The 22,434-nt window shown below is 36.1% G+C and overlaps 1 long non-coding RNA gene across 1 annotated transcript in view; it reads right to left on the bottom strand.

The window, feature by feature from the left end:
- The window catches only part of LOC128589173 (uncharacterized), a 145,416-nt gene extending 135,012 nt beyond the window's left edge, over positions 1 to 10,404 (bottom strand). Inside the window, exon 1 of the long non-coding RNA XR_008380862.1 lies at positions 10,316 to 10,404. This is a non-coding gene — a long non-coding RNA (uncharacterized LOC128589173). The remainder of the gene's footprint in view (positions 1 to 10,315) is intronic.
- Positions 10,405 to 22,434: the final 12,030 nt, after the last annotated feature.

Here is a 22,434-nt window from a genome sequence, read left to right as displayed (position 1 = left end):
TTATGAGGTTCAGGGTACTGCTTCGATATACAATGTGAAATGTTTACATTGAACGAAGTAACACATCCATCACAATTATATGGAAATATTTCTTTAAAGTACTCAAAGAACACAGGAGAGCATGCATGTTCACGTACATATGTGTGCACTCATATACAAGTAGCTATCATCCTAGAATTTCATATCTAGGCCTTCAGAAATGAAGATAAGCTGATCTCAAAATATTGCATACTGTATAATGTTATTCTTGGAAGGAAAAAATTATAGATAGAAGGGGAAGATAGATTAATGGTTCCTAGGAGTTATGGATGAGTGTAGGGAGAAGAGAGATGGGTGTTACTAACAAAGGGAAATACAAGAGATCCTCATATATATATATATATTTTTGAGTTATAGCCATAAATTATTTGCCTAGACTAATATTCAGAAGAGATGTTTCTTTGTTTGAGATCTTACTTTTATGCCATTAATCAATCTTTAATTAATTTAGAGCTAGGGTTCAAATTTCATTCTTCTTTAGGTGAATATCAAGTTTTCTATCACCATTCATTGAAGAGAATGTCCTTTCCTATATATATTAATTTGATATATATATTCTTGTCTTGTTAGTTTTATCAAAGTTAAGGTTATTGTAAATATTTGGCTTTATTCCTAGGATCTTTATTCTGTTCCATTGATCTATGACTCTATTTTTACCAATATGGTTACTACGTATGTTCTTCTAATATGCTATAAAGCTAGATAATGTGATGCCTCCAGCTTTGCTCTTTTTTATCAAGATTGTTTTGGCTATTTAGGCTCCATAAGCATGCAATGTTTTTCCATTTATTTGTATTATAGCTGTTGTAAATGAGATTTCTTTCTTAATTTGGCACTCAGCATGGCTGTTATCGGTATGTAGAAATACTATTGAATTTTATACCTTGATTTTGTATGCTAAAACTTTACTGAAGTCAGTTTTCAAATCTAAGGTTTTTGGTAAGATTGTGTTATGAGCAAATGGGAATAATTTAACTTCTGATTTTCCAAGTTTGAATCTCTTATTTCCTTCCCTTGCCTAATTGCTCTGGTCAAGACTTACCACATTACAATGCATAGGAATGGTGAAAATGAGCATCCTGGTCTTGTTCCAGTCATTAAAGGAAATGTTTTCTACTTTTCCCCATGCAATGTAATGTTAGCTGTGGGTTTTTCCAATATAGCCTTCATAATTTTGAGGTTGCTCTTCTATGACTAATTTTTTGAGGACTTTTACCATGAATGGATGTTGATTTTTATCAAATGTCTTTTCTATGTATGTTGCTGTAACCACATAGGGTTTTTTTAAATTGATGCTGTTCCCATGAGGTATCACACTTATTGATTTGCATATGTTGAATCACCCTTGTATTCTACAATAAAACCCACTAATTGTTGCGTATTGTCTTTTGGATGTGCTGTTGATTTCAGTTTGCTCATACTTTTTTGAGTATTTTCTGTCTATGTGCATCAGGGTGATTGATCTGTAGTTTTCTTTTTCTTGTTCTGTCTTTGTGGATGAGGGTGATACTGGCCTTGTGGAATGACTTGGGAAGGATTGCCTCATTGATTTTTTCTGGAATAGTTTTAGGAAGATTGGTATTATTTCTTCATATGTTTGGTAGATTTTGGTGGTCAAACTATATGCTCCTAGGCCCTTCTTTCTCGATAAATATTTATTCTTTATTGTGTAATCGAGCTATTCATTATTCCCTTATTTATGTGTTCTCTTTCCTCCCAGATTTACCTCAGGACATTCTTTTTCCCCCCCAATTTATCAATTTCCTTTACCTCTTTTAGTATCTTAGCATATTATTTATAATAATCTCTGATAATTATTTATATTTCTGTGAAATCGGTTACCATATCTCCTTTTGCATTTCTGATTTTATTTATTTGGGTTTTCTTTTCATGGTTAGTCTATGTTGCTTGTCATTTTGAAGAACCAACTTTTTGATGTATTGACCTTTCACACATTTTTGGTCTTTTAAAATTTAATTCTCCTCTGATCTTAGTTATTTCTATTCTTATGCTAATTTTGAGTTTAGTTTGTTTTTTATTTTCTAACTTCTTGATGTGTGTCATTGGACTGTTAATTTATAATTTTTCTACTTTGGGATATAGGCATTTAATTCTGTAAAATTTCTTCTTGGCACAGAGTTTGTCATATCCCAAAGTTTGTTTGTTTCATCTGAATCTCTTCATTGAACCAGTGTTCACTTAGAAGCATGTTGCTTTAGTTTCATGTTTTGTTTAGTTTTCAAAAGTTCTTCTTGGTGTTGATTTCTAGTTTTATTCTGCTGTTGGTGTCAAAAGATGCTTTATGTGATTTCAATTAGAAAAGAATTCTTGAGACTTATTTTGTGATCTATTATATGGTTTATCCAAAATTTTATGTGCTGATTTTTAAAAAAGTACATTTTGAAGTCGTTTGGTAGAAAAATCTACAATTGTGACAATTGTAGGTCCATTTGGTCTAAAGTCCAGACTAAGTCCAATATTTATTTGTTGATTTCCTGCCCAGATACTTTATCTAATGCCGTGAGTAGAATGCTGAAATCCCCACCCTTTTTTCATTGCTGTCTTTCTCTAATATTTGTTTTATGAGTCTAATATTTGTTTTATGAACCTTGGTGCTCCAGTCTTTGGTGCATATAATAGAAGTGTGATATCCCTTTGCTGAAATTATCCCTTTATTGTTATGTAATCACTTCCTTTATCTTTTCTTAATTTTTTTCTGTTTTTGACTAAAAGTTTGTTTTATCTAAGTCTTGCCACTTGTTCTTAAACTTGTCTTCCATATATAATTTTTTAACCCTTTTATTTCAGTCTATATGTATCTTTATGGATAAAGGAGAGGTTTTTGTGCAACGTAAGTTGGATCGTGTTTTATTTATTCATTCATCAAATTTATATCTTTTAAATGAAAAATTTAATCCATTTATTTCAAGGTTATTATAAATAGAGGAAGTTTTGTTCCTGACATATTGCTGTTTTCTATTTTCATTTTTCTTTACTCTTTTCTTTAAAAATCATTTTGTCATTATGATTTGGAGGAATTCTGTAATGATGCCATTTTATTCCTCTCTCTTCCATCTCTGTGTGACTGATATACCATGATTTTTATGTATCCTGTGATTTTTATGAAAGTAAATTTAATCTTCTGCTTCCAAGTTTAAGATTTTATTGAACATTTCTTATAAAGATAGGCAGGTAGTGAAAAATACCTTAAATATTTTCTTGAATGTGAATGTCTTTATTTCTCCTGTATTTATGAAGGTTAATATCGCTGGATATAGACAGATTATATCCTGACAGATTATTTAATTTCTTGCTGTTCTTTAAATATATTATTACATTGTTATGTAGCCTGTAAGGTTTCTGGTGAGAAATCCCTGTTAGTATGATAAGATTTCCTTTATATTTGTCTAGATTCATTTCTCTAGATATCATTAAAATCCAAGTTTTTACTTTGGCTTTAGACAGTCTGATTTTAATGTGTCCTGGCAAAATAATTTTGGGTTGTATTTGCTTGTGACTTGCTGAGTCTTCTGTATCTGGATATTTACATATTAGAGAAGTTTTCATCTATTATTTTGTTAAATAGCTTACCTAAACCTTTTGTCCTTGGTTCACTCTTGGGAATACCAATAATTCATAAATTTAGTTAGTTTATGTAGTCCTAAATGTCTCAAAGGTTTTGCTCTTCTTTTAAATTATTTTTTCTGTATTTTGTCTAACTGGAAAATTTCAAAAGACTTATCTTCAAGTTCTACAACTCCTTTTGTTTTGTGCTAAGTCATGTCTATCATTGAAGGATTTGAATGTGCAACATTTTACATTTTCTTCAATGAATTCTTTAGTTCCAGAGTTTCTGTATTTATTTATTATTTCGGAATATTAACAGGGTAAAAATGTTTTGTTACATGGATACCTTGCATAATGCTTAACTCAGAGCTTTTGGTGTTCCCATTCACAAAACCTCTAACTCTCCAGCATAATAATCAAGGATCCAGGCTATTCTCACATGTGACTATACCATTTCACCTTGCAGGCTTCACCTTGCTTCCAAGAATAAAGAGAAATATAGAGAATACATATTTAGATCTTCCTGACTTAATTGTATATATGACACTTTGGCTCACATTTTGTTGAAATGAATAAGTAACATGGAGCCAAACTAATTACAAAGGTAGCTGCTGTTAATAAACCCATAGATAAATGATGGTCACTATCATTTTCTGTCACCAATGTTATTTATTATATTCTTATTATTATTAAATCTAGCTTTAAAAACAAAACAAAAACAGAAAACCCCACATACACTTGAGGCCCTCTATTCACATTTGGCTTTTCATTTATCTTTTCTACTAGGCAGGTCATGCGTAAGTATGCTTGCTAACTGTCAGTTCTACTTTTAGTTATCAAAAAAATAATAATAAGGCTTTTGGCATATAAGTCTATCTCTTGTGAGTTTGGTTACTCCAAATTATCTTTTGTTAATGATTATTTCTGCATACATTTTGGGTTAAATAAACAAAAGATCTTCAGATTTAAGAACTACAGCCTAGGGTTTAGTAAAACTGCCCTACAATATGAGTTTTCTAAATTGTTAACTCAAATATCTTTAAAATTATCTTTCATATTTCCCTATAGATTCAATAATAGTAGAACGTGCTATACTTAGATGGATGTTGCATAATCTTCACAATGTTGATAAATTATTCATATATTTATAAAATTTATCTTTGAACGCAATTTCAATCATCTAATCTTGAAGACATTATTCCACCTAAAAGTTGGCATTGTTTATCAGGATACAACCAATTGAGACTCAAACTTGATTATCTTTTTTTTTTTTTTTTTTTATAGACCATCCAAAAATGTAGGATAGTATCTATTTCTTTTTTTTTTTTTTTATTGTTGGGGATTCATTGAGGGTACAATAAGCCAGGTTACACTGATTGCAATTGTTAGGTAAAGTCCCTCTTGCAATCATGTCTTGCCCCCATAAAGTGTGACACACACCAAGGCCCACCCACCTTCCTCCTTCCCTCTTTCTGTGGAAGACGTTATTCTTAGTAAAGCATCTCAAACTTGATTATCTTTACAAATAAATGAATAAATGATTTTACATATTATATATTAGGGATATAAGTATTGAAAAGTAATTTTAATTATATGGCCATAGAAGTGTATTTTTATTACAACATCCTAGTGAAAATCCCCAGACTGACTTCTGGCCGTCTTTCTATGTTCAATATAGAGGTATGTGACTCTCCAAGAATGAATATAAAGTCAACAGAAAACATGTGAAATACATGTATATTATACATATATACATATTAGTGTGATTAATGCTTTGACAATGAGTGTAACCTGATATTCTTACCATTTTGTTGGGATTTAGTTTTGAAAGTAATAAATATAACAGAAATGATTTATTTTAAATACATTCCCTTTGCTGTTTTTATTTTGACTAATGTAAAATAAAAATATTACAAAATAGCTTTACCAGCTCAAAAATTCCTTTAAAATGTGTTCTTTTGTTAAAATATATAAACAAAACTTCTCAGGTCATGTGGACTCTGGCAATTTCCCTGCTCCTAGGCACAGGTTGCCCTGGAATTGAAGTTATTGGGAATGAGTGAAAGCTTAGCAGAGACTAAGGTGGTTGTTGTTGGGGAGGTGTTTTAGAAGCTTGACTTAGGAGGTAAGGGACCTCAAGTAGGTACAATTCACTGGAGAAAATTGGAGGGTACTATCTCTGGCAAACTGAGGAAGCACCCATCTGCCCCACAGGAAAGCCACCTGTTGGGTTAGGGCAGGTCCCATGTTGGGGGAAGATCCCAGCCTGTGGCATTATGGCAACCAAACGCAGCATGTTCAGGGTCCATGGTTAGGGGCAATGCAAGAGGAGCAGAACTCACTCTTATAGCCTGTCTGAGACAGTCTCTTTTCAACTTGGAAAGCCAGACTCGACTCTCTTTTCAAGGATTCCTTCTAGGGACTGGGAAGGTGACCTCTGAGCCATGCAGAAGCTTTGTGAATCCTTTCAGACTCACACAACCTAACAGTGTCTAGTCTAGGCTCTCCCATAACTCTGCAGTTGGCTCTCTTCTGTAAGCATTAACCACTGATAGGGAGAACCCTCTGTAGCTCATTACTGCATCTGCTAACTTAATCAAATAGGGTTGATTTTTACTGATTCTTACTTATAAGCATCATCCACCATCTCAGAGATTAACCTGAGGATACTGATACAATTCACGCTGCTTTAAAGAGGGAAAACACTATTATGAATGCCACCTGATGGGACACTGCTTTTCAACACAGAAGAAGAAGTCATAAGCAGCTCAATCTATGAGGGATCTCAGTCCTCCACTACACACCTCTGGAATGATGAAGGAGCTGCCCCATATTTGTGCAGAAGCATTCTACTAGAGAGAAGGTGCAGCTGAAAGCCTGACAATCCTAAGTTTTGGCAATTGACACCGTCTTGATTATTCTGGTGCATGAAGCCAGGTGTGCTTGGAACCCAGCTTTCCAGCAGTAGCCTGTGCATCACCCCCCCACCCCAGCCAGGTGGGGAAGATACATACCCTGGGCTGTGCCCTGTGATGGAAGAGCAAGCATTTCTCTTCCCCAGCACAGGAGCCAAACACAATAGGAATCTCATACTTCACAGGCACCACTTAGGAAGTCTTGGGAGACTGCATGAATGGGCTCCAGGCATTGGGCCTTGGCAATTCTATTAATGCAAGACTGAGATAGTACAGGCTTACCTAGGTGGACCCAAGGCCATTGAGATTTTTTGACAGGGCATCAGATGACACCCATGTTGGTGGAACAGCCCCAAATAAGGATGGCTATATATGTCCCTGAAATTCCCAGAACCAGATGTGGGAATTTCACTAATGTCTCTGCCACATTTCACTATGTCTGAGTCCAAAGCTCTATAACTCAGTAGCTTTAGGGCCCTCACTGGGCTTGCAACTCCACCCTTGAGACTCCAGAATAGTACCTATCTTCCAAGACTCCACTACTGAATACCAACAACTATCACTGGGCCAGCAGAAACATCTAGTGGTTCAGCACTTCACTCAGGACTCCCCATTCTTGGGAAGTTATAACTCCTTTATTTTAACAGAGTCTCTGACAAAAGAGAACAGGTACCCTGAAATTCTGAACAGGTACCCAGAGCTTAGAGAAGAGAGCCAGATGAGAATATACTGGGAAAATAAACTTGGCAACATGAAGAAACAAAATAGTTTGACAACCCCAAGAGAAAAAAAATAGAGTTACACTAGTTTGCTCCACCCACAAAGAAATGGCTGAAATTACAGAATAAGGCTGGAAAATAAGATAAATGGAATGGAGGAGAAAGACAAAAATCAGCAAAAAGATGCCAACAAATATTTCAGGAAATCAATGAAATGCAATGATGAAAAACGGAAAAGTCTTCCGAAAGCTAGACAACATAACAATACAATAGAACTTAAAGAAATTAAGGCGTCATTTATAGAATTTCAAAACACAGCAGAAAGCTTTAACTATAGTTTGAACCAAAGAAAAAAAAAGAATACAAGCCTTGAAGACAAGGCTAAGAAGATAACATAGTCATTCAAGGAGGCAGATAAATGTGTAAAAAATGAGAGCAATCAGTAATAGACCTGTGGGACTATGTGAAGTGAACTAACATTAGAACTATATGTATCACTGAGGGAGAAAAAGAGCTAAAAGCACAGAAAACCTATTGAAGGAAATTATTGAGGAAAACTTCCCTGGTATCACCAGAAATTTTCAGACATACAGATAGAAGATGTATATCAAATACCAACCAGGAATATTCACAGAAAATAACTCTTCTCCAAGACACATGGTGATCAAATTGTCCAAAGTTAAAATGAAGGAGAAAATTCAGTTAGTGACAAGATAAAAGGATAAAATAATCTACAAAGGAAAACTCATTAGAGTAACTGCAGATTTCTCTTTGGAAATGTTATAAGCGACAAGCCATTGGGGCCTCATCTTCAATTGACTTACACAGAACAATTGCAAACCTAGAATTCTGTGTCCTTGCAAAACTAAGTTTCACAATCAAAGGATAATTAAGTCTTTTTCAGACAAGGAAACACTGAGGAAATTTGCCATGACCAGACTTGCCTTGTAAAAATTATTCAGAAAAGCATGGTATATCAATCAGCAAAACAGATGCCCACCAGTATACATTCACTTAAAAAAATAAAGAAAACCAAACTGACAACTCCTATAAAACAATAGAACAAGAACAAGATGAAGAAGAAGGAGAGAAAGCAATAGGGTACCACACATAGGATGAACAGACCAACATACCATACATTAGTGCTATCAATGTTAATATAATCAGTGCACCTCTCAAAAAACATGGGTTGGCTGAATGGATGAAAAACACAACCCAAATATCTGTGGTCTTCAGGAAGCACATCTAACTCACAAGAATGCAAACAGTCTTGACGTGAAAGGATAGAAAAAAATATTTCACACAAATGGAAATCAAAAGAGAGCTGGAAGAGCTACTCTTATATCAGCTAGAATTGACTTTAAGCCAGTAAAGGTAAAGAAAGACAAAGAGGGTCAGTATACAATGGTAAAGGAGGTATCCAACAAGAAGATAAAACAAGAAGATATATGTGCCCTAAACAGGAGCTCCCAGTGACATTAAAACATTTTCACTAGAACTAAGCAAAGAAATAAATGGTACCATCATAATTTCTGGGACCTCAACACCACACTATCAGAGATTAACAAATCTTCAAATCAAAATATAATAAAGAAATAATGTACATAAACCAACCACTATATCAAATGGACCCAATAGAAATTTGCACAACCTTCCATGCAAAAAACTACAGTATATATACACTTCTTAGCAGAACATGGGACATTTTATGAGGCCACAAAACAGGTGGCCTCAAAATTTCAACAAATTAATAAAAATTAAATCATACCATTTACCTTCTCAAATTATAGTGGAATAAACTCGGAATCAATTATAAGAGACACACCCAACTCTACACAAGATCATGGGGGAGAAGTCTGCTGTTGAATGATTACTAAGTCAAAAATAGAATTTAGATGAAATAAAAAAAAATATTTGAACTAAATGGTGAAAGGGACACAAGTTATCAAAATTTGGGGGACATGGCAAAACGATTTTGAGGGAAAAATGTATTGTCTTAAACACCTACATAAGAAAAACAAATTATCAGAAATTAACAACTTACTGTCATACCTTAAGAAGTAAGAAAGAAGAATGGACCAAACCCAAAGAGAGCAGAAGAAAAGAAACAATAAATGTCAAAGAAGAAACAAATGAACTGTAAAATTAAACAAGCAAACAAATAAGAAATTATACAAAAGATTAATAAAAATAAAAATTAAAAGTCTGTTCTTTGAAGATAAACAAAATTGACATATCTTTTGGTAGACTAACCAAGAACAGACAAGACCAAAGTAAGTTCAATCAGAAAGAAAATGGTGACATTACAACTAATGCAGCAGAAAGACAAACCATGATTCAAAAATACTATGTAAATATTTATGTGTATAAACTTAGAGGAAATGTACAAGTTCCTGGATATACACAACTTCTCAAGACTCAACAGAAGAAAGAAGAATACAACTACTGAACAGACCAATAATAAACAGTGAAATTGAAATAGTAATAAAAGAATCTCCAATGAGAAAATACCGTATAACAGAAAGTTTCACTGATGAATCTTATCAGACCTACAAAGAAGACCTGGTACTCATAATATAGAAATTATTCTTTAATACTGATAAATAGGGAATCCTTCCCAAGTCATTCTACAAAGCAAATATCACCTTGACACCAAAGCCAGAAAGAACAAAACAGAAAGAAGGAAAGGGGAAGGGAAGAAGGGAAAGGAAGGGAAGGGGAGGGGAGGGGAGGGGAGGGGAGGAAAGGGGGACAACTACATACCACTATTCCTTACAAATACAGATGCACAAATCCTCAACAAATACCAGAAAACTGAATTCAACAACACATTAAACATATAATCCACCAAGACCAAGTGGGCTCTTTTCCTGCAAGAATGTTTCAATATATGTAAATCAGTAAGTATGATTCACCACATAAACAAAAGCAACAGCAACAACCATATGATCCTCTCAACAGTTGCAGGAAAAGCATGACACAAAATCTAAATACCTTTCATAATAAAAGCCCTCAAAAAACTAGGCATAGAAGTAACATATCTCAAATAATAAAAGCCATACATGAGAAACTCACAGTCAACATGATCCTGAATGGGGGATAATTGAAAGCACTCCTCCTATGAACTGGAAGAAGATACAGATGCCTATTGTCACCACTTTTGTTCAACATAGTTCTGAAAGTCCTAGACAAAATAGGCAAGGGAAAGAAATAAAAGGTATCTAAATTGGGAAAGAGGAGGTCAAAGTTTAGCTCTTTGATGATGATATGATCTTGTACCTAGAAAACACCAAAGATTGCGCTAAGAATAAAGGTACATAAATCAGTAGCATTTCTGTATAACAGTAACAGTCAAGCCAAATCAAAGACTCACTACCATTCATAGTAGCTTAAAATAAAATAAAATATCTAAGAATATACTTAACCAGACAGGTAAAAGATTTCTGCAAGGAAAACTGTAAAACTTTGAGGGAAGAAATTATAGAGAACATAAACAAATAGAAAAATATAGTATTCTCAAGGATAGGTAAAAAAGAACATTGTTAAAATGTCCATGTCACCCCATGTGATTTACAAATCCATGCAAATCCTACCAAATTACCAACATCATGATTTAAACTTCTAGAAATAATAATTCTACACTTTGTTAGGAACCAGAAAATAGCCCAAATAGTTAAAGCAATCTTAAATAAAAAGAGCAAATCTGGAGGCATCACATTGCCAGCCTTCAAACTATACTACAAGGCTGTCATAACCCAAACAGCTTATTGGTACAAAGATAGAAATATACATTCATGGAACTGAAAAGAGGATGCAGACAGTAATGGAAAAGAAGCCCTAGTCAAAAAATGGTGCTGGGGAAACTGGACAGTCACAAGCATAAGAATGAAGCAGGAACTTTATATCTCACCACTCAAAAATTTAATTCAAGATCAATAAAAAACTTACATCTAAAAAATGAAGCCATAAGAATTCTAGATGAAAACATAGATATTGGCGTAGGCAAAGAATTTATGAAAATGACAACAGCTGCAATTATGGCAACAAACAAAATTAATAAATGGGATTAGATTAAACCAAAGAGATTCCATGCAGCTCAGGAAACAGTCAAAAGAGCAAGTGGACAACCTATAGAATGGGAGAGAATATTCACACACAATATTCACACACACAAGTCTACACATTTGACAAAAGGCTAATAAACAGAATTTACAAGGAACTCAAGCAAATTAGCAAGAAAAAAAAATAAACAGTCCTTTTGAAAAGTAGGCAAAAGATACAAACAGAATCTTCTGAAGAGAGGATGGACAAAAATGTCTTAAGAACATAGCTAAAAAAAGATTGTAAACCCATGTTTAAATAACATAATACAATATCTGCTTTTTCCAAAATTCATTCTCCTTGTGGCCTGATACCCGGTGTCTTTAATTTAAGACATTACATCCAAAATAGATTAGATAATGTAAAAATGTTACGAGAAATAAATTGACCATCATATTATCAAAAGATTGTTCAAAATGTTTCAGTTAAGATTTTAAGTCTATTATTTTAATAATATTTTCACACATGCATGAACATATTTGCTTTTCCATTTCAATGACACCCTAACCTTGACTAACCCCAAGATGTAGGGGGCCTTTCAGAAAGCTTCCAGCCATGTAATATGAAAGATAATATTAATGATGGCTGGACAATTTCTGGAAAGCCCTCATATATGCTTTAGACGTGTAATCCCTTAGCAGTCAGGGACAAATAGAGACATATTTAAATATTAGAATAGTTGGTAAATTTATGATCACATTTTCAAATTATTACTCAACAGTGACCAGTGATACTGCTACATTATTTACTCAGTTTAGTCTCCTAGTCTGCATAGCACTGCTTTACAAAGTGAGTGTTGCATGGACCAGCAATGATTTCACCAACTTGAAACGTGGAACGTGTTAAATTCACATGACTGGCCTCACCCAGACATACTAAATCACAAATTCTGGGTCTTGAGCCCAACAAACTGTATTTTAATCCTTTCTTGTTTGCTTTCATGTTCATCCTTGTCTTCTCTGAAGAATACTCTTAAATATATTTTTCTCTATTAGTCAGTCTTTCCACTGCAATTGCATATTTGCTATTGGCTTTTGGACATTTTCTCTTTTCTTTTATTAAGAAAGTACAAGTACTCTCTGTAACAAGCAGACTTTAATACTTACGTCTCCGGTTTTTCATCACCTATTAATTATTCACCAAAATAAAGTCTGTCTCCATTCTCATCAGGCTCTAAAATTGTTCCTAAACCTCACTAATAAGGCTTGCATCAGTGTTGAGGGTAATTTTTAGTTCTCTTAATTTCCTGTCAATAGTTGCTTGTTCTTTTCTGAAAACATCTTGTCTTTTGTTTCTAAAGTTATAAGTGACTTTGAGACAGAATTGTAAAGAGACAATTGGACATATCTGGGTCTTATAGAGATAGCAATCTCAAAATTAACTATACCCTGTGAGTCATTTGCATGTCTGTGGTAACTGAGGCCATGTCTGTGTAAGATTGCCTAAGGAGGTAATGCAGAGTAAAATGAGAAAACTATTAACTTGAACTATAAATTTGTGAGTCATCTGCATGTTTGTGGTAATTGCAGCTATGTGTATATGAAATTGCACAGAAATTACAGGATGAGATGGAAAGAATCCTAAGAACTAAGAAATGAAGAACTCCAAAATTGAGTGGCTGAGAGGAGGAAAAGAAACCTGTAATTTTCTTCAGTGGCCTCTTTGTCTTGAACCCAGCTGCTCAATTTTAGAACCTGGGCAGTGCAAATTTGTAATCTTTCCTTGCAAACACAGTACTTGACTAGTTTTATTTTTTAAAAATAGAAAAGGCACTATTTGCTCTTTTCCAGAAACCAGAGACTTAGTTGTCATCACATCACCTGGCTGTCTAACACTTCTCATAGAAGATTCATTGCTAACATATGGGTTGTTTGATCGAAATAATTCTCAAACCAATACTCTCTCTCCATGTCTATCACTCATGTAGTGACAGCAAAGTCATTCTGTCTGCTTCCCTTATAAAATCCCTGGTGGATTACTTCTCTAGAAGTAATAAATGATGTCTTCTGAGTGCAAGTCTCACCATACTATTCTCTGACATAAAGTATTTTAATAGCATCTTAACACTTCAAATAAAGACTAAAGTCAATTAACATGACAAAGGCTTACATGGTCTGGTCCCTACTTTTCTTCCCTTCTTATTCTCTGTTTTTCCATTCTCTTAATTTCAACCATACTTTCTTTAGCCTCATAAACTCACCATTCCATGCCATTCATAAGGTCTTTTTTTGGAGTCATCTCTGGAGCATATGAACACCCCCACTTCTTAGCTGATCTCCTGTTCCCTTTAGGTCTCCATTCAATCTGAAAATAATAACATGTGACTTGACAAGTAGTGTTTATGAAGTGATGATTCCTTCTGCTTCCAGTCATTTGAATAAATTTCAGATACTAATAATTAAATTAAGCTTGTATTAAACATTTTTGTTTACAAATTACCAATTATGAGGATAGATTGCACTTTCACTCCATCTGATTTACAAATTATATAAACATTTACACATACAAGATTTCATTGATGTCACTTTTATACATTTATTCACTCTTAAGGCGAACTCCTGGGGTGTATTTTCGTTTCATGTATTTCTAGCTATAACTTTTATCTTATAAATCAACTACTATGAAATTTTGTTCCCTACATGTCATCTGTCTTAGAGGAAAACTATAACATTTTGTAGCCGATATATTTGAAAATGGTCCAGAAAACATAGTGAGTTAAATATTTGGCATTTTAACTTTTTTTTTAACCACAGAATATCCTGTGATGACTAAAACAGTATTTGAGAAAAAGTGTGTTTTAAAAATATTTATGGAACATTATCATGCAATGGAATAATTATCGCATAAGGATTAAACTCATATCACTTGAAGAAAAGCCATTTACTGAACAACTCTTTATAACAGGAGAACAAGGGATAAGCAACATTCAAGCACATAAAATAGATGTCACATGGTACTTGAACTCGTAGACATACTATCTCTTCTTTTAAAGATGGCATGGATTAGTTTTAGTAACGTTGCCATATACTTTGTTTTTGTCTACAAAAATCAAGAGGCCTGGAAAAGACACAATTTTTAGAATCCAGCACACTGACTATGGTTAGTCTTCCGTGTCTAGTGACAGGAGGGAAGATTGAAAAAAAAAAAAAAGATATGGCTGTAATAATCTGCCCAATGGGTTTTTTCCATCCATGCCATATATTTTCTCCAGATGTTCTTCCACATCTTCGGTCATGACTGTTTTGGCAACAGCTCTTGATCTCACATTTCCTGTGCTTCAGATGAATATTTCTGTTTATTAAAGGTGACCTTGAGGATATCTCATTAATACCCTCAAACATGTACATCAGAAACATTCTTCCTCTGAATATCTTACTTAATTCACTCTTATTGGTATTAACTAATGCTGTCCTAGTGTAATCTGGGTATCATTATATCATTCTTAACACTTTTCCATTTCAATGTTTCATTTTCCGTAAGTCCTACCATTAGGATTCCCTAAAAACCTCTGCTCTTCTGCAATACTGGTACCACATCATTAGCTGGTTTTTTTTTAAACATGGTGTTCTTAATGTTAGCCTAGGCTGTTTTATATGTATCAGTTAGAGTTTTTTTTTTTTTTAAATCCATTACAATACTATTTGCATTAAGCCTCTCCTGGCTTCTCATTTGTCAAATTCAAACCCATAGTTTGTCAAAGAACAAAAAAGCATGAAGGGTCTCATCTAGTCTTTTGTAAACCATAACACCTTGACCTAAGACGTTACTCTGGAACCTATTTCTGGTGCTTTTTATGCTATTTGATGCTGTAAATCTAAGACAGTCTCACTAATTTAACACGTGGGTAGATGTTTTCCTTCGTTCTTGGTAAAGAAATTAGTCCTTTTCCTATCCAATCCTCTGCTTACTTTTTTCCCCCTAAAATCAAAAACAAACAAACCAAAAACCCCAATGATTTTGTTCAGCTATTCCTTCCTGGCCCTCTGGGGAAGGTGACTGTCACCAAGATTCCACGTGTCTCCTCTGATGGGTCTTAGTCAGTGAGGTTCCATTTTTCCCCGCAGTACTGAGTTTACCAAAGCCCTGTGACTCAATTCTGACCAAAGGATTGGGAAGGCTTTTAGGAAATCCTTTATCAAGATTCTCTAATGCTAAGAAAGATACTAAGGCAGAGAAAAATCTCTTCTATTTCTGGATATAATGATTGTGTTTTCATTTCTACTTCTTTACATATAGTATTACATAAAGGGATTTTGTACATGTGTGTTCAAAATACCTATATACGAGTACATATGTATATATATGCAATAATTTTTAATTTTCTTATAATTCTAGGTGTATTTTTTGACATTTAAATACTTAACATAAAAATCCATATGCTGTGTCTGGAAGTGATACCCAAAACTGCCTGAGAATGACCCTGAGGCTGAAGGCATGTACAACTCTCACTACTGAAACTGAAATCCTTCTGTGTAACACATAAATTTACTATTTTGAACTCAACTTTGAATTGGGGGTTTCTATTTTATAAAGCCAAGTGTATTTCAGTACATTCTCTCAGTAAACAAAATCTGATTCAACTGGATGTCCTGGTTTCCCTTTTCCCACCGGCTATCTTCTTGAACAGCAGGGTTTCTCGATGGTCTTTGCTTTAGTCGTCTTTGATGAATCGCATATTAACCCCAGCCCTGGTTATTTTTCTCTTCATATACTTCATGACTCCTGCTAGTTTTGTAAGATGCATTCCAGATATCTCTCTTTATACCCCTGTGTAGTTTTACCCACTCCTTTTATTGCAACTCAGCAGCAAACGTTTTATGTTACTTTATTTATGGTCAGGATGTCCTATTTTTATTTCATGTATTTTAAGGACATTTATTTTAATATATGTCTGCAAGGCCAGCACTCTGAGATGTAGTAGACATTCAGTCAATATTGGGTGATTATTAATTATAAGGGAAGCAAACACTCAGAAAATTGTAAAATATCTACAAATTTGAGTCTTACGTGCAATTATTCTAAGAACTATTTCTGTTCTATTTTAACAAACTAAATATTCAAAAAGAATGAATATGGCTTTAAAAAATGTCTCCACTAAACCACAAAAACTTTTAATAAGAAATGCCTTCACAATTGCTGACTTTTTGAAAGAGGACAAGCACTGTTATTTGAGAATAGAGCTATAAAGGGACGAGTTAATGTTCCAATGAAAATTCCTGGGAGGCTGATACAGTCCATTAAAATGAGAGGTATTTGGTCACTTCACTGAATTACTTTAGAAAAAAACCTCAGGTCTTGAGGAGTTCTTTCTGAAGACTAGATAATTTCAAAGACCACACAATGCTATTTAAGAATGATTTTAAACCTTTTTCTATAAAGCTAATATGTAATTTTAATATCGTCCAAGAGATTGTTGATATTCACATATTCATTCCTTTGACCCCAAAATTCGAAATACAAAGAAAAATCTTCTATGATAGCAAGCCATTCATAAAAGAAAAGCATGATGACATGCTATAAAATGCTTGGTTTTTAGGGTACCCATTTATATTCAATTTATTATATAGTCAAATAATCATTACCATTAAATTAATATTTTATAGTTAAAAATTGAACTTCCTGAATTTCAATAGCTAAAATATTGTGCAGTTTTAAATCCTAAAATGTAGCCAGTTTATTTACTTCATTGCTAAAAATAAATGATGAAAATATATTATTTCTAAAAAAGGTATTATGCAGTGTGCTATTGCAAATATCTATGAAATGTAGTCTTTACTACTGGACAACACCTGGCTGGGAATAATAAATACATATATGTATATACACTAATAATTATAAACACTATATAATGAATGTAAAGCAGCATAGATGGAGTCAGAGGGAGGCCTTCATTTACCCACAGCTTAGTGATTTTTTTCTACAATCTTCTTGGCCTTTCTTCCTCGGAAAATATGACTACACAAATGACACAATGCCCTTTTATTATTCCAGATAGCACTTGAGCTCATTTATTTTTTTTTATTTAGTGATCGACATAAAAGTGATGACACATCTCATGTACCAACTTAATTATATAATTTGCGTCTTAATTTCATTTCCAAGTATATGAGTATTCATTAAACTATATTACAAGTTTTTTTGTTTTGCTTTGTTCTATCTTTCATTTCCTTTGTTTCTTTTACATAGCAATCCACTCCATAATTTATTAATATGGAGCAAGATTGCTGCAGAGTTGAAAGCACACATATGTGTTCATATGTCATGATATGAAATGTTTATATACGGAATGTGTTAAGGTAATGGTTGTATTACATAGCACGTATTGCATTATCTCCTGCAATCTATGTAATGTGTATAATAATGAATATATGTGTGTGTATATATGCATATATATGCTATCCCCTCAACACAAGAAGATACGTGTATGTTCCAAGACGCCCATAGATGCCTGAACCCAAGAACATTGTCAAATCCTGTATATATTATGCTTTACCTATACATACTATATGTAATAAAGTTTAATGTATCAATTAGGCACAATAAGAGATTAACAACAATAACTAGTTATACATAAAACAATGATAACAATATACTGTAATAAAACTTATGTTAATGTGAGTCTCTCTCTTTCAAATATCTTATTGCACTGACTTAGGCTCCTCTTGAGATAATCAAGACGATGTAATACCTGAAACAACTACTAAGTGACTGTTGGGTCAGTGGCAAGTTAGAAGGGGATTTCAGCATGCCACTCAGAGCAGGGGACAATTTAAAACTTAGGGAATATTTTTCTCTGGAATACACCTTTTATTTTATTTTTTGTAATGATTGACCACAGATTAACTGAAACCACCGAAAGTGAAACTCTTAACACTTTGTTGATTGGCCACCAGGGAATTTGTGTTTTCATGCCCAAATGTTATTGACCATTCACAAGTAACTCGTGTTTGCACCTGCATTAGCTCTTGCAATATTTAAAACACAAGATAATGTAGGACCTTATAAAAGCTTACTTGATCCTGTCTCAGAATTAATGCCAATGCCATGGGAGAGCTTCTTTGTATAATCACTGGTCGACAATGTATTAATAAAAGGGAACTACTGTACATCTATATACATATACATTCTTTATATATAGAATGGTTGTTCTTTATTGGTTCAAATTATCTTTCCAAATACCATGTATGATCCTTGAGGACATAATCTATGGGTTTTATTGTTTACATACATCTTAAGGCTGAATGCATAACAGATACTCAGCAAATATTAGTTTAATTTGAATGAGAGATTATTGCTACAGTTTCTTGTTATAACACTGAGCAATCGATTCAACTATAGTCTCACATATAGCCTTGGTCTATCCCAAACAGAATTTAGCTTTACTTTTCACTGTTATAAGAATTTTTAAGAAGACTTTTATGATCAAAAATCATATTTTCTTGTTCCCAATAGCGCATCAAGTCAAATGACTAGGTCTACTCAAGGCTTTAAGTACAAAATATAGACACATGCACAGATCTGTTTGAAACAACTTTTATTTTTTTACTGAAATCATTATGATAGTAAGAATGATTTAGAAAATATGTAGAAAATCTGAAAGATTGAAAGATAATGATTTAAAATATCCACAAGCAGAGGGATACAAGATGGCGGACTGAAGCCAGCTTTCAACAGAGGCTCCCGTCCAGAAGGAGAGTTAAGGGACAGGAATTTAGTAAGTATCCTGGTGGACTTGAGCCACACCAAGAGAGAAGGTTGAAGAACGCACATCAACACCGCTGAGGCAAGCTGTGATCACAAGGACCCAAACAAAAGGTACAAAATCCACCACCAAGCGGACGGGAGTCCCCCTCCCCCATGAGACCAGCTCAAGAGCCCCACAATTAAACAAATGGGCAGAAATTAAAGGCCCTCCCACTACACTCCACGGGAGAGACCTTCTAAAAACGGGACCTACCTCCCCTACTGGGGTGCCGTGGCGTTCTCCTGCTGGGCATAAAACTGAATAAAACTTTAAAAATCCTTTGCCGGCAACCCTGAATCCCCAACACTCCCCTCCCACCCACTGAGGTCTGGAGGCCTGTCCCCCAGGAGTTCAGATTCTTGAGTGATTTCTCAAGGGGAGTGGACAGTCCCCGAGTTGCGACTGGTCAGCATTGACTCTGAGGCACCCGAGTGAGGAGAGGGCACCGGGCTGAGGGGGAGTCACGCCTCGGGGGCACTTCCCTGTGGTGCGGTGCATCAATACGGCCAGGCATAAAACTGAATGAAACTCTAGCTTCCCCCCCACTCTCACTTGGGGTCTGGGGGCCTGACCCCCAGGAGTTTGGATCCTTGGGTGATTTCTCGAGGGGAGCACACAGTGCCCGAGCTGCGACTGGTCAGCGCAGACTCTGAGACACGCGAGAGAGGAGAGGGCACCAGGCTGAGGGGGAGTCACGCCTCGGCGGCACTTCCCTGCGGTGTGGTGCAGCAGCCCTCCCCGGACAACATTACTACACAAAACTGAATAAAACTCTAGCTTCCCCGCTGAGCGCCCCTACTCTCACTCGGGGTCTGGAGGCCTATCCCCCAGGAGTTTGGATCCTTGGGTGATTTCTTGAGGGAAATGCACAGTGCCTGAGCTGCGTCAGGTCAGCGCTGACTCTGAGACACGTGAGCGAGGAGAGGGCACTCTGCTGAGGGGAAATCAAGCCTTGGTGGCACTTCCCTGAAGTGCGGTGCAGCAGCCCTCCCCGGGCGGGCAACAGTACAGCCAGGCATAAAACTGAATGAAACTCTAGCTTCCCCCCCACTCCCACCCGGGGTCTGGGGGCCTGTCCCCCAAGAGTTCGGATTCTTGGGGGATCTCTCGAGGGGTGTGGACTCAGCATAAACTGCGGCTGCTCAGTGCTGACTCGGCTGAGTGCCCACACCAGAGCCACAGTTCCCTGGAGGCAGAGCAACAGCCATTTTTTCTTTAACGGCAGAATGGCTCACTCCTGGATATTCTGAGGCCACACCCCCTGTCTCCCTGGGCAACCAGAGGAGGCCACCGGTGAGCGGGGGATTTCCTGACACTGCTCACAAACCCGGGAAGCTTCCAGGGCAGGGCCGACCCAGAGAGGTGATCGGACGCAAGCCTTCAGCAGCAAAGAGGACACAAACCTCCAGCAGCAAAGACGTTTGAACTCAGAACAGCCCGTCTTCTGTAGGCGATTTTGGCAGGAACAGAGACAGAACCCCGCAAAGTTGTCTGTTCTGTTCTGTTAACAGCACCCATCAGGGATGGGGCTAAGCCTGAGTGAACACCTCCTTCCCATCACCTGCATCAAGCACTCAAAGATGTCAGGCCCTATCTCCTCCTGCTAAATAGCGGCAGTCTGTGGGGGCCTGGCAAACTTCCTTGCGATTCAGGCAGGTGCAAACCCCTGGAGTGTCTGTTCACTGCAGGCAACTGGGTTAGCCATCTGCAGAGATACCAGTGACTGGGTCTGATGGAGGGGCAAAGTGGGGAAGGAGACGTCAACCTTCCCAGACTGCTCTGCTTGCTGGGTGGCTCCTCCTGACTCCACGCTGCACTGGGATGAGCCATGTCAGAGGAGTCACCAGGCCCCTGTAATCCAGTTCCCAGAGACCTCTTGAACTCTCCCACCTGAGACAGGTGCCGATTGAGACAGTTGATTTGGACCTTTTGAACTGGGCTAATAGACTGAGGACTTTTCAGGCAGTGCCCTGGGTGTGCGGTTGTAGGAAGGTTTGATTCTCCTTTTCTAACTGGGGCCTGAGGTGGGCAGGCGGGGTGACTTAATTGCTGATTTTTCCACACAGCTGAGACTTAAAGCCAGAGTAGAAGTTGCAATAGGATCGAACAGAAACCAGCTGAAAACAAGACAGAACCACTTAACTCCACACAAGACAGGGCCCCAGTTTCTCAGGCCACAACATGTACGGGCCCTTGATAAAGCCCCAGGGGAAAAATAAAAGGGAGTAAAATAACCATGGGGCGGAATCAGCAGAAAAACTCTGGTAACATGAATAACAAGAATAGATCAACCCCCCCAAGAAAAGATACGGCAGATGTGATTGAAGATCCCATTCATAAATAACTGGCTGAGATGTCAGCAATCGAATTCAGAATTTGGATTGCAGACAAGATTAATAAAATGGAATTAGGAATTCAAGGAGAAATTCAAAAGTTGTCTCAAGAATTTAACGAATTTAAAGACAAAACCACCAAAGACTTAGACACACTGAAGCAAGAATTTACAGCCCTCAAAGATATGAAAAATACAGTAGAATCCCTCAGCAACAGAATGGAGCAAGCAGAAGAAAGGATTTCTGACATTGAAGATAAAGTCTTTGAACGCTCCCAATCTCTCAAAGAGGAAGAGAAATGGATAGCAAAAATGGATCACTCACTCAGAGAGCTCTCAGATAATTTGAAAAAAAGCAATTTACGAATTATTGGGATTTCTGAGAATGATGAAGTGGCCTCGAAGGGCACAGAGGCCCTTCTGCATGAAATTATGAAAGAAAATTTTCCAGACATGCCTAGAGAATCTGAAATTCAGATAGCAGACAGCTTCAGGACCCCAGCACAATTCAACCCCAATAAGTCATCCCCCAGACATATCATAATTAGCTTCACTAAAGTTAACATGAAAGAGAAGATTCTCAAAGCAGCCCGGCGAAAGAAAACTATTACGTACAAAGGTAAGAATATTGGAATAACTGCAGATCTCTCTGCTGAAACTTTTCAAGCCAGAAGAGAGTGGTCATCAACTTCTAATCTCCTAAAGCAAAATAACTTTCAACCCAGGATCTTGTATCCAGCTAAACTGAGTTTCATCTATGATGGAGAAATTAAATAATTTAATGACATTCATATGTTGAAAAAAATTGGCATAAGTAAACCAGCTCTTCAGGATATTCTCAGACCTATCCTCCACAATGACCAATCCAATCCTATACCACGAAAGTAAACTCACTCAGAAACTTCGGATCAAACTCCAACATCCACACTGGTGAAAGGATTAAAAATGTCCACTGGACCTTTGAAAAACTCGATATCCAAAATTCCACCAGACTTATCAATACTCTCCATCAATGTG

This window comes from Nycticebus coucang, chromosome 1 (assembly GCF_027406575.1).
Source record: "Nycticebus coucang isolate mNycCou1 chromosome 1, mNycCou1.pri, whole genome shotgun sequence".
NCBI classification, from domain to species: domain Eukaryota; kingdom Metazoa; phylum Chordata; class Mammalia; order Primates; family Lorisidae; genus Nycticebus; species Nycticebus coucang.
This window is presented reverse-complemented; position numbering and strand designations above follow the sequence as displayed.